The sequence below is a fragment of the Acanthaster planci genome, linkage group LG05 (assembly GCF_054643075.1).
Source record: "Acanthaster planci isolate LZ-2023a linkage group LG05, COTS_SCS, whole genome shotgun sequence".
NCBI classification, from domain to species: Eukaryota; Metazoa; Echinodermata; class Asteroidea; order Valvatida; family Acanthasteridae; genus Acanthaster; species Acanthaster planci.
In genome coordinates, this window is record NC_141781.1 from 7,674,473 (window position 1) to 7,690,856 (window position 16,384).

Genomic DNA, 16,384 nt, shown 5'->3' on the forward strand with positions numbered 1-16,384 from the left:
CATCTGTGCGCATGCGTGCATAATTATGAATTTATTGATGAAAAGGTGTATTGTCAAGTACGGTGGCAGGTGACAGCTTCAGACAACTTTAGGGAGACGCCCTCCTCCCCTTGGGCTTTCATTGTCCTAGACCATGGGATGCCTCGACTTAGCCACTTAAGGTCTAGAGCTCTACATTATTGGCCTACTTCTGGCGAAGAGGTGACTTCCAACCCCCTCCCAAATCTGCCAGTTATTACAGAAAGACTGTTCTAATCGACTCATTCAAGGTGAATGCAGTCGATTAGAACAAAACATTGCAGACACCCAACACGCGCAAATATGTGCAAGATGATCTCACGAGATCATTGCCAATCCAATTCTCTTGTACAAAAGCCTAGAACGGCCTGGTGGCAAGAGATCGTCATCTATGAATGAATGAGTAGCAAGTTAGTTGCCACCTATTCTAATCAGTTTGATTAGACTTTTTATTCTCATCACACAACAAACATTTCATTTTGACGTTGAAAAGCACGCGCACAAAACACCACAACGTTGCCTGGGGGTACCTTGGATGTCTTCGGCTTCCCGGCCTAGAGGTTTATAATAGCTACATTCTATGAGTCATGATCACTCTTGAATTTATTACCCCCATGGGCATTGAAACCAAGCTAGGCATTCAGGTAAGTTTGAGTAGAGGGTCCATGATCGTAGCTTGAATTTTGGGAGAGAACGCGAAACCAAACACAGTACCAACCATCCGTGGCCACTTGACTGCTTGCAGCATAATATAAAGACAAAACATTATTAAAGTGATGATAGCGCGCTACACATTGAATTTGTTGGGTAAGGGGGCGGAGTTATGCTACAGTCCAACAGATTGGACAAATGTACTATTTCCTGGGGTTACTTCTTTCGAGAATGAGGTGCGTTTGTTATCACCTAACTCCAATATCTAAATACACCACTGCTGTTTATTTATCATTTCATACATATCATTTTACACGGACCTAAAATAACAAATCTCCTTTTTAACCCCTCCTCTTCCTCCAAAATAAAAATAAACAGCAGGCTTTTGTTCCCGCCAAACACAATTTTGATTCGTTGCCATTAATTTTTTTTTACGGCACTAGGCTAGACCACAGACATTTACCGCGTGGCTAGACGAAACTGTCCCTAACAAGTAAACCAGACTTTAAACATAATTACAGCAGACAAAAACTACCAATCCAGGTCAGTTCAAGAAGGGCAGTATTGTTTCTGTTTACCGGGGGCCCTGGCTCCAGCAGTGCACAGGTTAGACAATCTGTCGGGGATGCCATGCCCCTCCTCTTCCAAGAGAAAAATTAAGGAGAAAAAAAAAAGACTTGGCGAGGAAAAACTGTCGACAAACGATGCTTATCTGTCATCGAGTTTGCCACGCTAGGTCACATTAAACGCACCACCGTTTACCATAAAAATGGACTTGGTTTCTAAAGCTAAACATAATTTTTCCGCTACAGAAAAATGATCTGACAAAGAAAAAAACACAGAGGATGTTTTATCCGAACCGCGAGTCGGCAAATTAAAGAGAGTGATTTCAAGAATTATCTTTAGTGAGGGAGCATTCTATCGCCGAAGCACAAGGAGGATAGAGACATTTGAAATGTCAAATACATGTAACGGGTTTTGGTTTACTATCTTAAATTTAACTGACAATACCTGTATTCACTTTGGGATAATCCCAGCCAGTAAATGGTACGGATAATGCTGGTGCCATGACATCCGAATGTGCAATTTGTTTTCATGAAGTCAAAAAGAAAATGAAAATGTCGGCAAGCAGGTTGGAGCATAAAAATAATGACATGTTCCGATTTTTTTCACTTCACAGCACAATACAGGCGATTCACAATAGTGCGTCACCAAGAGTTTGCAACACATTGGCTAATCATGTGGCGCGAAATTTGTCGACCCTTTCCAAACGCGAATTGGGTCGACAAATTTCGCGCACTGTGATTGGCCAACGCGTCGCAAACTCTTGGTGGCGCACTTATTGTGAAACAGCCGTATTAAAGGTTAAAAGATTTTAATAGTTTTGATTGATGTTGAACCTTCCCAAGAACTTGGAAGCACAGCTAGGTCGAGTGTCCTGTACTGGCGGATCAAGGACCATGCGCCATGCCCCACCCCAAAAGGAGGAACAAATATTTCACTGAAAAGTTCTGACAAAAAGGCTATGTTTTTGGTCTGTTTCCGTCCTATCCCTTCCAAAAGTGTTACAAGATCCCAAATGTAGTCTTTCCCTTTAAGTAAGGCTATGAAAATAGCATTAAATTTTCCAACTTTTTTGCCCCCCGCCAAGGTTCTGGATCCGCCCTTTTGTCCTGTTACCCAGTGGCGTTAGGTCATGTATAGTGTGCTTCAGAGCAAAGTACATGTATAGTAACACAGCATTACAATGTCCAGGGTCATGGCTGTAATGGCATCCCTCGATGGAGATCTCACGAGGTCTTGCACCAGTACTCCGGGGCTCCCCTCACCTCTTCTCCCTGGGAGACCTCAAACTGCGCATCCGCTGTTTCGTGAAATTGGCGTGCCGGGGCCGAGTCTCCAGGTCTGATTTAAATAATACCCCCACAAGCTCTGATCTCGAGGGGCCTGTTGGAGATTTCTGTTCCTTAACAGCAACCTCCCCCCTTCCCTCACAAACACCCATCTGGGGAGACTTCTGGAGTTTAGGTCACCGTGCCCGGTTCGAATTCACCGGGAGAGCAAGGTGTGGTCAGATTGAGGCAGGCACCACCCGGCGCCGCCGTGTAGCGACACGAGCCCCTCCGAGACCCACAATACTAAATAACCACGTCCAATCATTAATCACGAACAGCAATCACCTAATTCAGCTGGTCTGTTTGAATTAAACACCTCAACAGACAGGCCTTTACAGAACAGGAAAATTCGTTTTAACTTGAAGACAGCTGTGTTTAGGTAGCCTTAATCTTTGTCGTGACAATTATGCCTCGCATAACAGGTGTAGGTAAATAGGCACACTCACGCAATTAAAACGACAGTACCTGCGCCATACAACCTCATTCTCACGTGCTAGTACGTGAGGTTACATCGTGGTGACAATAATCAGATGCACATTGAAGACCTGTGCAAAATTACACCCCGGGCCGGGATCAAGCGAGTAAAGATCTAACTTTCTTACTTGTAAACAAAACTATTCAGAGAATGGAAGAGTGATCCGGGAAAATACTACCCTGTTTCCCGACTGATCGTTTTATCTCACCTAAGGATACGCAAACCTTTAGTCTCCTCATTGCTTGATGACATAAATGCTTGTCATTTCGACAGTCATCATTAGCTAATTTTCTTGTGTAATGGTGCAACTTGCTGTGACTGTACGCACCCATTCCCAATAGCGCTGAATAATCATACAGTGCGTCGATCATTAATCCAAAAATACAGAGACTTCGATGAAAAAATTAATTGGGTGGATAATTACGGACGTCCCTGATCCAAATATAGATTTTTACATAGGCTATCAAGCCACAGCATGTCTGCAAAAAAGAGCGTGTTACAAACAGCGTTCATTTGTCACTCCAAATAACTATGTCTGTGACAGTTTTCGGCCCGTTTGTTTATTGTCAACCCGGCCTTTTTCTCATGCTTAGGCAGAGGCACGCGTTCCATTCAAACAAGGGTATTCCATTCATTAACTTAGTTGAGGGAAAATACCGGACGGGGCGTAGCAAGCGTAGGACTGCTTTCGGGTTCAGTGTGTGATAACAATGTGGTTTTTCTTTACTATTTGTTTTGGAAAATGGAACGATGGATCACCGAATTGTTGGATGATTGGATGGCAAAATGTCAAGGCAGCGTGTCAGTGTGTTATCCGTAATGACAAACATTTTTGTATATGTGAAAGGAAGGTTTTGAAATGTGAAATGTGCAATTTTTGACGAACAGCCAATGATAAAAGGTATCATATTGCTGTTCAAACAACGGATTAAATTCTTAAACTTTTATTAGTTCCAACTGTTAATGGTTTATCAGTTTTATTTTTTTTATTAGGAACTTTCTTCTTTCTAAAGTCGAATAATCTCAATCATTTTGCACAGGAAATTCAAATAAGAAAAACTCAGTTTAAAAAAAACGAGAGGGTTTGCGACTAGTATATCTGCCCATCTGCATTTCCGGCCTATCTATGGATGAATTCATCATCCAAAAAGTTCTGATTGAACACCCTACACCTTATTCGATCATTACCAATATCAGTGCAGACCACCTTTTGCATGTTTTATTCACTGCCTCAAAATGAAACGTAAATGGCCAGGCACTCTTTTTCAAATCTGCTGCCATCGTCGAGAATGCTTTGATAGTTGTTGGTACATTGAAATGCCAAAAGTCGATTTCAGTGTATCGAGTTACTGGATTCAGGCAACTTGACATATTGAATGCACGCAGCTGAACGCGCTTTCCGGCTGGTGTTCCTCGTAAGTGAGAAACATTGCCGATCCGTTGCTTACCCAAGTTGGCGCACAGTGTTGCACAAAATCCTTCATGGTCTTTAACCTTGTTCGCTGCTAGGGCTCGAGGGTACAGCTCACATGCATTCGGCTTCAATTTGGTTTCTCATTATTCGGCCGAATATTATGCGTTCGCTTGCACACAATGGGCGGCTGACTTTTGTGGGGTGTTTGGGGGCTTTCTCCTTCCAGAAGCTGCAGCTGTTGAAAAACAGCTAGCTTTGCATTTGTGGAAGCGACAGGCGGCGATTTAATCTTTCTCATGGGTAACTCTGTGGGCAGATTTGCGAGTACATTCCTTGCCTTCTGAGTTCTGCCGTGTTTACAGCAGTGTACATAATATGCCGCGTTCATAATGAATGCGGAATGCTTCACAAAGTTTTCCACTCTTTCACCTGCATAATGATTGCTTTAATTATGTAATCAGCACCCCCCACCACCACCCCATCCCATCACCATCATCACCACTAGTACAAGTCAACGGCTGTATAGGTACCCACTCTATTTCCAACCCAACGAATTAGGGCTACTTTTCCGGGTTGCGTGAGTTTCCTCACCGCGATTCTTGATCCTTATCAACGGCAAACATTCTTTCCGACCAATACAGACTTCTCCCGATTCCTTTTCTTCGCGCACGCTAGATTTCAATCAAAGAAAATCTTCAAATGCTACAAGAGAGCCCGATATTGTTACAACATGGTGATAATTCGAGGTACATAAAAAGCCAAATTGCCAGTGAAAAGCCATTGAACCTCACTTGGATTGTCGACAGATGTTTCTAGAGTTACTCTTTTCTTCTCGGCTCATGGAGCTCGTGCCCCAGTGATGATGATAAAAACAGGCCACCTCGCTCTCGATGAGGAAAAAAAAAGAGGTCACGCGGGAGCTAAACTTGGACCCGGCTTCATCCATCAGGTAAAGACATCGTGCCAATAGATGCTCTGACAGACGAACGACTTGGAATTTTTAGATGACTTTCTGCTGTTTTTTTCTTGACAGCGGATCCCCATGTCTGTCTGCACCCTACAGTTGCGGCCGCACTCGTTAGTGGGCGTCACAGACTAAACGATCGGGAAGCCTGCGTCGCGTCGCCGTGCCGATGCGATCGCTGTCGGTCGTCGGGCGGGTTTTTAGTTGTTTCTGTCTTCCTCATTCCTTGATCTTTAACCGATGGGAGAGCTGGACTATCTGACAATGCAGGCAACTTGAGCTGATCCGCTGGACCGCGATTCTATTTTGTTTCTTCAGACAGCAGTAGAATTAAAAGTGTTGTAAGCTAGCTACGATTGGATCGGACCAATCTGATAAGATTTTTATTTTGATTTATTCATGAGTTTGCTTAGCCCGCATCAGTGATTACTTTGAATGACAATACCTTATGAGCCATGAATCTGTAATTAGGAAAACAAGTGTTATAGATTCCAGCATTCTGATGAGGCTGTTAATGCGTTGCAGCATGGCCAAAGATCAGAATTGTTTACATGCATTCCGCATTATACCCTCAAATTGAGTTGAAGTGGGATGTAATTTGTTGTAACAAATTTTTGGACGCCCCGTCAAAACTACAATAAATCTGTGAGCCGATCTGGAAACGGCCAAGGTGTAAGATTAAAGATAGCCTCCATGTGTAACCTTTGGCTGCACTTAATCCCGCTGGCCTCCTCTGCGCATGGGCAGGGTGGACGGCGTCTCGGCGGGGAAATTTGGGCTAATCACCATATTTTACGATCACACACCGTGAAAGGCAGAAAGCAGCCGACCGTAATGAAGAGGGGTTGGGCATATCAGTTTCACATCATCTGTACTTGGTGTTACCCCGAGGTCCTATTAGAGTCTTTATGGTGTTACACTATCTACCTTCTTTAGATCACCCGCGAAGAGACGGTGTGCAGCTCACGGGCTATTCATGTACTCGTCAGCAATTTTCTGAACTGGACTACGTTTTAGATAGTCCTTCAATTCCAACGCTCAAGGACAAGTTTATTCTCTTTGAAGAACTTTAATGTCTTAATTCCGAAATGTGACACGCGGTTTAACGCTTGTCATTTTCTGTACACATTTTGACGAATCCAACGATGTTTTACTAAACATAACCGATAGCCCCTTTAATGGCAGAGAGCTTAACTGTCACATCACCACTCCCAATTTCTTTGTAATTGTTTTGCATTGCAAAAGAACTACGCGTTTGGATGCCTCTTCAAACGTTTGCCTTTTTGCGAACAGATATTTTGTCGTCTTGTCGTATGCGCTCATCCTTGCCAAACAGATATGTAAAAGGGAAACACTTGGTGAAAACTATCATTTTCACCAGGGGATCACCCGAGTTGACTTTTTAACGAAGACTTCCGATGGAAACAGCAGATGTTTAAAAGCCAACTCCAGTTTGAATCTTCTCAGGCGAAGGAACGCAGATTTTTTTATGAGACGATTAAAGAGGGGAGTGTTTATTTTGAAATGGTGATTTTTGGAGCATGGTTGAAGTTTTAAAGTGGCGTCCCACAGGGTGCAACCTTCTGATTTCTAGTTCCCTAAATCGCCATCATTGAGTAAAGACCCTTAATACTGAAACTCACATTTACTCCCATCACAAAATTTCCCTTTGCAAGAGTTAGTATTCAGGTAGCCTAGATCATCTTTCGAAAATATATGTTCCATCTAGCCCAGACAAAGCAAATTCCTCGGATCAAAGACCTCACATGAAAGATGAAGCAGTAACATCTACGGGGAGGCACTGTTTATGAAAATGTGTTGACTGAGTATTTGAAGACATCTTCATTCCCCTCCTCTTCTTTCGAAATTCGAAATAATTTCTGCGTCGATCACTCAACCAGTTTGTCTATGGAGGTTGCACTGTGTCGCCCTTGCTGTTCCTCCGAAGCAGGTCAGACTTCGCATTGGATATAGCATTGTGTTCAAGAGGGTTGAATGTCAAAGGAGGCTAACATGATTTATCACAGACATGTTTTACACGGTCGTGGGGAGGAGGTTGAAAGACACATGAACAGCACGGTAAACTGAAGGTAAATAATAAAATCGACAAATGTGTAGTTGAAACTTTTTTAACGATGGCTTCAATGAAACAAATATGATCAGTCTTGATGGAGTAATCAACTAAACCGTTATTGAGTTATAGTCCCATGGTTTGCATCTCTTCATTAAAGTCTCAGCAATTCAGTTTGAGTAATGAATGTTGTCCAAACTTGTTTTCGCAATATTAATTGAACGAATCGTGGCCGTTTTGGCGTCTAGAACACTACGGTACCCTTAAAGGAAAGTAACGCACATCTTGTTTGTTACATTATAGTTGTGATTTTGTCCACTTTGATTTTTTTCCCTGAGGATAATTTAAAGCTTCGAACATCAATAAGTGTAGAGTGTTAAAAGAGCCATAGGCTGTTTATCAAGCAGTCTTGGTCGCTCCAAAGATTTGAATAAAGGGAAAATTTGAAACCACTGTGACGCCTTGCTCTTTTGTGGGTCTGCACACGGGTCTACTTTCCCGCTGTTTACCATCCCCTTGTCGGCCCCCTCCATGTTTTTGGCCAGTGCGAGTAGGAGAGAGGGTTGAATAATAACGTGAATAGTGATGCGATATGGGGTTACGCCTGGCTCCAGGCTTGTTCAGAATTGTGGGGGAAAAAGATCCTGTGTGGAAGGTAATGTTTTTAGAAACTTCAGTCGAAACGCTTTTCTTTTGTTCTGGCTTATTGTACCTTGCAGCGTATTCGAGTTGCATCGGCCTATATTGGGTATCGATTTCATTCTATTATTTGCTGTGCATTTGACTTTAAACTTCCAACTTCGGTTATAGAAATAAATGACAAAGCCCAGGTGAATATCACTACTTTTCGCTGATTTTTACAGCTGTAAATTCAGTCGTTTGCCATTACGGCCCCGGGATGTGACAGATTAATGCTACTCCTAGAGGTAATTATATAAAGGCTTCGACTAAAATTGATTACAAAAAGGAGAGCCAACAGTCGATGTACTCAGTTCTGAATCAGAAAACCAGCTTAAATGATTACGGTTGATCTTCATCAGAAAAGCCTGCTATAGGCCTAAATTAAACGCGTATACGTATTGGTTTATGCATGTGTGCAAAGTGGATGAGATGACAGCAAAACAGAACGCGAAGCCTTCGCGGTGAGGTTGGTTGCGGAACAATTTCTTTTCATGATGGTCTGTTTTGTTAAGTTTGAAATCCAAAGATCGAATCCAACGCGACAAAAATCCTTGTTTGTATGTTGGTTTTTCCTACCGGTCGTCAAGAAAACCATGCATACAACGCCAGAAATCACAGATATATACTGATACAAATGAGTGAATTTCTTCTGGGTTAATCCCTCTCGAACTTCTCCCTAATTTAGTGCGATTCCCTCTTCCAGTTCAATTGAATTTCGCTCGGTCGTCCTTTGGTTTGTTATAGTTTGAGATTAGCTCAGAAAGATCCAGAAGACTATCTAATCCTTCTTGTGTTGCTTTGGTGCCATTAATGGATTCGGAATCAAGCCAATTTGGCTATCTTGTGATAATTACAGCTCTAACTGTAGAGGCTATACAGGTGAATTAAAAGCGGCCCCATTTCACCCCGACAATAGGATGAAGGGAAGTGGTTTCTCGCATAACGGGCGCTTTCGTGGAAGGAGTTGAAGGAGTCTTAGCTGGGGAGCGGTGCGTGCCGTCTTTTACAGTTTGCAGGGCAACGAGCAATCAGTTCGAAATAATTATATAGGCTACCTAGGGAGGAGGTCGGATTGATTGATCAGGCGGAAGTTTCCTACCCAACCCGATCTACGAGTGAACCAGTAGGCAACTTACCCCATGGGTAGTTGGAAAAGGAAGGAGTGCATAAATCTTGGTACATTTCTGGGCAATCAGAAGGGACAGGCCCACGCAGGGGCGGGTCTTGGCCTCTTCCTTAGAGGGGGAGGGATACGCCATGTAGCCATAATAGGATCACAACGAGACATAATCTTAAACAATTAATTTCTGATTCGAGATGTCTTTAGCTATCATGTTGCACAACGACCGGGGTAATGGAGTTTTCAAATGGAGAAAAGGTTTGGCTGCCCGAGGAACAGCCCCAGCCCCCTTTTCCACTTTGTGATTGAAAGCTTTATTCTTCTTTTCCTTCTTTTTTTTCAATTCTGCTCAAACGACCGGTCAACCATTGCACAAAATAGCAAACACTGTAACAAAAACAGATACCTGCAGGCGTGTGTGTTAGATTAATGACTGGATACTGCAGTTGATGAAATTCCTTTTAAGTGTATTTTATCAGCCTACTGATAAAACTGTCTGGCCGGCCTTGCATACCCACTGTACCACTGTCAAGTGCAGACCATCTGTAAGACATGCATGGCAACAAGTCACGTGGTAACTTTCTTGGCGGCATCCCGCTGCTAACGAACATTCTATCATGCCACGTGTCATTAAGGGCAAGATCAGACGTCCCCTAACGTCCAAAGAGGTTCTCAAGGAAAAATAAAACTCGAGCCCTCCGTTGCCGCACATGGCGCGCCGCAAGCCCAAGGTAATCACTTGCCATTTCAAATTTGGAAGTGAACGTTCAATAGATTGGAAATAATCCGCCTTAATTCTGATAATAAATATTAGTTGGATAGTTTGTATACAGTCTAGAATAAATGACGTGCTGTGGACTCTTCGACATCACAGGGACGAATGTAATCAAATTGTATTCACCATAACTGTTTTGATAATTGTTGTCGTTCTTTCAGGGCACAACTCAGTTTGACTACAATGACACACTGTCTCGTAACTCAGACGAAGGAGTAAATTTTTCCGACGAAAACGAATGAAATCATCATATAAAACGCTAGTAATCGTCACGTTTTTTCAAGCTTTCACGTCATTGTTGGTTTGTTATTTACAGAGGTCCGAGAAGGACTCAAGCCCTACGGCCTCACCTAACCGACGTTTTGACACCAATTACAGAACAGTTGGATGACCCGTTCTTGCAAAGTGTCAATGTTTGGCGCAGAATGCTGTGGAATCGTTACTTTCATTCATGACGGTCAGCGAGCTCACTTTCCTGGGCGGTAAATGAGAGTTAAAAATGGCCATAACTCCTAACGCTATGTTTGATTGAGCTGGAATTTTACAGATGAACACATTTCTTCAAAATGGCTTCAAAATGCATACTGGTACCAAGTGCCAGTGAGTTCTGTTAGTGCACGGCCAAGATCGAAAGGGCGGGAACCCCCCCCCTCGTCTCTCACCTGTGAGAGGTAAAGAACCCTTATGCTGAAGAACAAGCTTGTACATTCTCAATTCAATTCTGAGAATTAAATGAAGAACACACAATTTTGGTGGCACTGTAGTGAAAAAAAGACCCCGTACTCTCGGTAGGCCTACACATGCCATCAAAATTCGCAAACTACTTTCAAACCTGCCATTTTGCCTTTCGGTAACCCGGGCAAAGTAGCACAGTGTTCGCCCTCAACGGCCATGGCCTAAAACCTTTAAACCACTGACATGTACCTGACACTAAAGCCAGTTTACTAGAGTAGCCGTCAATCGTCATTTTCTCAGATGGTCATGTTAAGATTATTGGCCCGTGGAATCTTTTTTTTTGTACATTCCCAAGCATGACCTCCCCCCAAAAGCCACCGTTTGTAAATGTTCACCATTATCTGTTGATAGCAAAATGTTGTTAAACCCCAATGCATCTTCGTTGAAAACGTATCAAGTGGCAACCTTGCTACCCCTTTGCCGTAAATTTCGTCAGATGATCATTTATAATATCGGGACAAATAAACACACGGCGCTTACCTCGCCTGCTGCTATCGCGTTGTCCTATCAAACATAATAGCACGACTTTGTCAACCAAGGTTATGCCAATTAAGGAAATATTCATTGTGTTCCTCTTTCACCACAACATTGTTATTATCTCTTCCTAAATTTGTGACAGAAGACGTAAACACTGAACATACAATTTATAAGCATTACCCATTAGCCTACCACCTAACATTGCTCGTACTAGTTTCTAGAGATGTGAAGCTGTCTTTTTATCTTACCTTCTTTTCACGTCTTCTTCGTCCAAACAAAATTGGCAGCAACAGATCTGTCAACTCCGGTATTTGGTGGGTCGCTGTACTGAAGTCTCTTCCTCAGACACGCTGTCGCTGCACCCTGTTTGTTTGTTGCGGCCGGTCAACCGCGGAGAGGTTCACGAACTCCGGCCTCTGTTTGTCTGTACCGACACCGACTGGAAGTGCGTTCAGCTCCGGTCTCCCGCTCGCTCAAATTGACCAACCGTGAGCCGTTCGTCGAGCTGTTTAGACGAGTTCAAAATGTGATTCGTAAAAAAAAACCAAGGCTACGAGTCCCGACAGTCACTTGCCCCGAGTCGGTTGTAATAGTTGCGGGATGCGTCAGGATTCGCAGCGCGGCTGCCTCGTTGCGTCAATCCCTGCCCTGGTGTTTGGTTAAGCGAAAGGTTCGCAAATCTCTCTCCAAAGCCACTCTCAATCTGCTACCAGCATACCCCAGGCAGTTAGTCAGGAGTCGGTGCCTTGATCCAGGTGCCTGACTGCTGGCTTATATACTAGTCCTCTGGATCGTGGCCGGATTTTCTTTCTGCTGGATGTGGACTGCCTTACACACCGACTTGGGTTCGCTGTTATCGAATGGTTTAGCTGGATCACTTTCCGAACAGTGCTCATTCATGCCTTTCCACAACGCGTGCGTGACGCTCGTTATGGTCTCAGCAGACTCGGAGTTGAATGGTCTGGGGGTCCTTGTTAATGGCGCTGTAATGTAGGATACGGTGGTCCCTTAAACAACTTACACTTTCAAATTTTACACGGACAGAAAGGACCAGGCGAGGCGGAACTTGGTTGCGCTTGCACGTCCACTTTGTCATTCGACATATTCAAAAACTCTGCATTGTTGTAGCTTTTGTTGGCACGGAATCGGTTTAAATTGTGAGGAAGGATTGCGGTCCGACAGTTTTTTGTTAACATATCTGGGATGAGAATAAATCACAACGCGCTAAAGCAAAAATCATCTTGAACTCGTAATTTATGATAAACTAATAATGATAACCGAACTGATGAACTGATAACCCACTTAATTTCTGTTCACCTGGCAGCGTTAACGCCCGTTTAAAGTTGGCAAAGTACCAGTCTGTGAAAAGCATTTTAGTATCAAGTCAAATAGTTTTTGACAGATGTCTCATTCGATTTCTGGTCCAGCTGCACTTCTGTTGCATGTAACATAGTGGGTATACGACCTTGCCTCTATACCCCCTGCTGAACTTTGTGGGTCGCCCATCTTTTTTTGCTATCAGATCCTCCGCCATTTTGGTGAGCCCTTTACCGACCCTGAGCGCAACGTCGTGCTTCTGCAGTTGGGGTGTGGTCCCGGGGGAACTACACAAAACACTCGTGTGCTTGGTGAGCAGAAGGGAGCTAATTTATATCTTACAAGTGGGAAACAAACACAGGCTATACATGTAAATACAAATATTGAATCATGATTACTTAAGTTTAACTGTTTCATTGGACTTAGTCCAGCGCCCTCTTGCGACAACTGTTTTTGCGTCGTGGTTCCCCGTTTGGCGCCCTGATGGCATTTTCTCATTGAGCTCAGCTCTGTGTTGCTTTTATTTTCATTGATTGACGTTGACCGAATGTTTCTTGAAAAGTAGCCCAGAAGAAGTCCCAAACTTTCCAAAATTTGTCACTAAAAATGACTGCTGTGCTTGAGATAGAGATACAAAGATCTGAGATGCCGTGAAAGCCACATTGGCGCCATTTTCGTACCAGGCTTGTTGAGTGACCATGATATGTTGTTTCCCTGTGACACTTCAAAAGTTTTTCTAAACAAATTGATGTTTGGAAACAACACTGTTGACAGTTTCCACGAACAGCCAGGCCGGAGGAGACTTCTTCAAAACCAACAGTGATTTCTTAGCTCCCACTTGAACAACCCATAATTTCTCTGAGACCCACGACTTTGATCTTTTACTTTGTCGAACAAACATGATAAGAATGCAACAAAGATGTGATCGACTTTGAAAAGTGGCCCAACTTCGTGTCAGGAAGGAATAAACTCCACTCTCTTTGCAAAAGGTCATTTGTGGTGCTGAACTTTGAAGTTTTTTAACAGGATTTCGAAGCGACGGTTACAAGCCCACCCGTATTGAAATAAAGACATGTTCAGATTTCAACCGAAAAAAATTGCAATCTCCATCTTCGTCCTTGCGGGGGGAGACTTTTGATTATGGGAATTTCATTGAGTCGTCTACCAATTGACCTGGGCATCTCGGCAGCATTCATAGATACTTGCGGTTTGTGGTAACGTACAAACCCCCCAGGCAGTTAGCTGTAACTTTTGTTACAGATTCAGATTGTTTTTAATTAAAAATTCACTATAGGGTTTCCTCTGGAGTCTCACGTCATATAAATATTTGCTCAGACAGCTGCTTTGTGTTCCCTTAGCGACCTCTTGTGCTAGTTGACTATACTCGTCACAAACTTGAAGTCAAGTTTCTGGATTTGAACAGCATTCTTCAAATTTCGCAAAATCAGTGTTTGATTGTGGTATACAAGATCGGGTAGAAGTTTCTTTTTGTGGTAAACATAATCAAGCAGGGCAAGGTTACACTGTCGCACAATAGTAAGGGTCCCGTTGGGTTAGCTTACTTGTCTTGGCTAAACAAATTGCGATTTTAAACCGTTACATGTACTTTGTGGCATAGGTTTTTGTTTTTTTCTTGGGGTGCGTAAATTTCTGTTTTCTTGAGGGACACAGATTCATTATTGTCACAGGCTTCGGCATAGGCCCCTAACCCTTTATTGATTTGTCAAAATCGACAGTATTGTGGGCTGTTATTCGAGGGACCAAAAGTAACGGGAACTTTACGGGGAAACGACAAGGCCCGTAAGTGTTATGAAAACAAAAATCCTCAGTATTGATTCTGTGAACGAGGACGGCAGAAAGTGGTTTATTCATCAACCATGAATGCGCCAGGGAGCAAATGTTTTGAGTATCTGGGGAAACCTGTGTATTCTCCCATGGGAAAATGGTTCTTGGGAGGAAACCAGTCTCAATGCCTCTTCGTGGGAGCTTCCCTGTTGAAATGCCGGTCTTTAGCCTACTCCCCTTTAAAAATCCTCCAGAGCCACGAATACAGCCTCTGTTCAAGTCGGGTTCCCCCCAGCGTGTTGTGTTTAAAAAAATGCTGCCAGGAACAAACACAAATTTCCGCCTAAACTTAATCTCCGGGATGTTGTCGTGGTTGGCATTCTGCACCATGTTGCAATTTTGTCCATTTGTGAGAAGCACACTGTCAAGCCTTAGACTTGGCCAGTCTCCAAAAAGATCGTTAACCCCTACACTCCAGGGAGCCCCAGAATTCCCAAACTGAGTTAACTGCGAAAGTTTGCAGCAGACTGAGTCACGCCTGAGATAATTCGAGAAAAAACTATTCCCTCGACGATTCACAGCTAAAACAAAAGCGTCTCCAGATCGGGGCGAGATAACGAGGTGCTAATAATGAACAACAAAGACAGCGGTCCGAAGCCGCCCCGGATGCCGCTCGTCTGCCTCGGCTCCCCCGCCCGTTGTCAATCGCCGCTCGGGGGAGGAAACGACCCGAACCCCCAAAATAGCTGACTTGCAATACCCATGAAGATAATTGTCACATGCCGACGAGAATCATCATCAATTATTCCACATAAAAAAATTAGCAAATGCCAAATGTTAAAGTCCTCCCCCCCCTTGAAAAAAACAGAACTCGGTGTCCTGGGGCCGAGACGGTTGCTTGCCCTGATCTACTCTGGCAGCGACAATGGAACTGGCTAACCTTAGGCCTACCACTTTCCCATTGTTCGTGACGGCAGTACTTTCCGATTAGATCGAAAAATCCGGGCTGTTCAAGTCAAAATGATCTCGATTCTCTGATAAGAAATAAAATGAATTCCCTAAAGATTGTTGGACATTAGCTGTGACGTAGCGTAATCGTCAGAGCCCAACCGCTTCTCTTTGTAAACCTTAAAAAACGCCATGGAAATTCATTAGTACTTGTCAAAAAATTCACAAAACTTAATTCGAAGCTGAATTTTGCTGCGGAGAATTTTTGAAATTTGAGTCTGGTCCGATTATCCTGTATGTGAATGATTTCTGATCTTCAGGGTAAAACACCCTGTCAGAATCTATTCTTGCCCAATTTCTATTTCAGGGGAGGGCGGTATTCAAGTGGCGATAGTTTACGCCCAACAAGTCGCCGCGTCAAAGTTCCAATCCTTCGTATAATGTTTCAATGATGTGGGAAAGTTGAGAATTCACACTTGATCCCAGGGCAACTTGATTCATGCCATACCTCAGGGAGCAGTTTCTGAGGAAGAATTTATAAATGGAATTTAATGTGACTTCGTGCCTATTTCTCTGATCAATTGTACCAGTTTGCGATTACCGCAGAGGGAATCCAAGATTTAAAGGAGCGGATCTACAAAGCTAACACGGGAAGTTTCATGCCTACTCGATTCCTAACAAGTAACATTCGTCATGTTGTAGTAATTGGCTTCTTCTATCCCGTCTGCTGAAGGACACACCTTTCAGGATTTGGGATTTTAGTAATTCGTTATGTCTGGATAAGTTCCTTTTCATTTCAGCAATATGTGACCTTGACAATCTGCTAAGTAAATAGACACCTACGCGTATACACATTCAAAAATAAGTCTAAGAAATGGCCTGCATACTAAAAATCGTGAGACAATAATATGCATCGTAGCAGAGGCATGGGTGGGATCTTTCACTAAGGGGTACTTAAGGGTTTAAAAAAAAAAGAGTTTTATGGGGTCGATGAATTGAAGGAGGGATTCCATATCAAGTCCCATGCCTCCCGTCCCTCGCGATAGTCTCACGCAATC

At 43.3% G+C, this 16,384-nt stretch overlaps 1 protein-coding gene across 1 annotated transcript in view; it reads right to left on the reverse strand.

Annotated features, from left to right (window-relative positions):
- Positions 1 to 12,246, reverse strand: part of adamtsl5 (ADAMTS like 5) — a 77,036-nt gene extending 64,790 nt beyond the window's left edge. The window contains exon 1 of the mRNA XM_087136626.1: positions 11,525 to 12,246. The gene's annotated coding sequence lies outside the window, so the exon portion shown is untranslated. The remainder of the gene's footprint in view (positions 1 to 11,524) is intronic.
- Between the last annotated feature and the right edge of the window lie 4,138 nt (positions 12,247 to 16,384).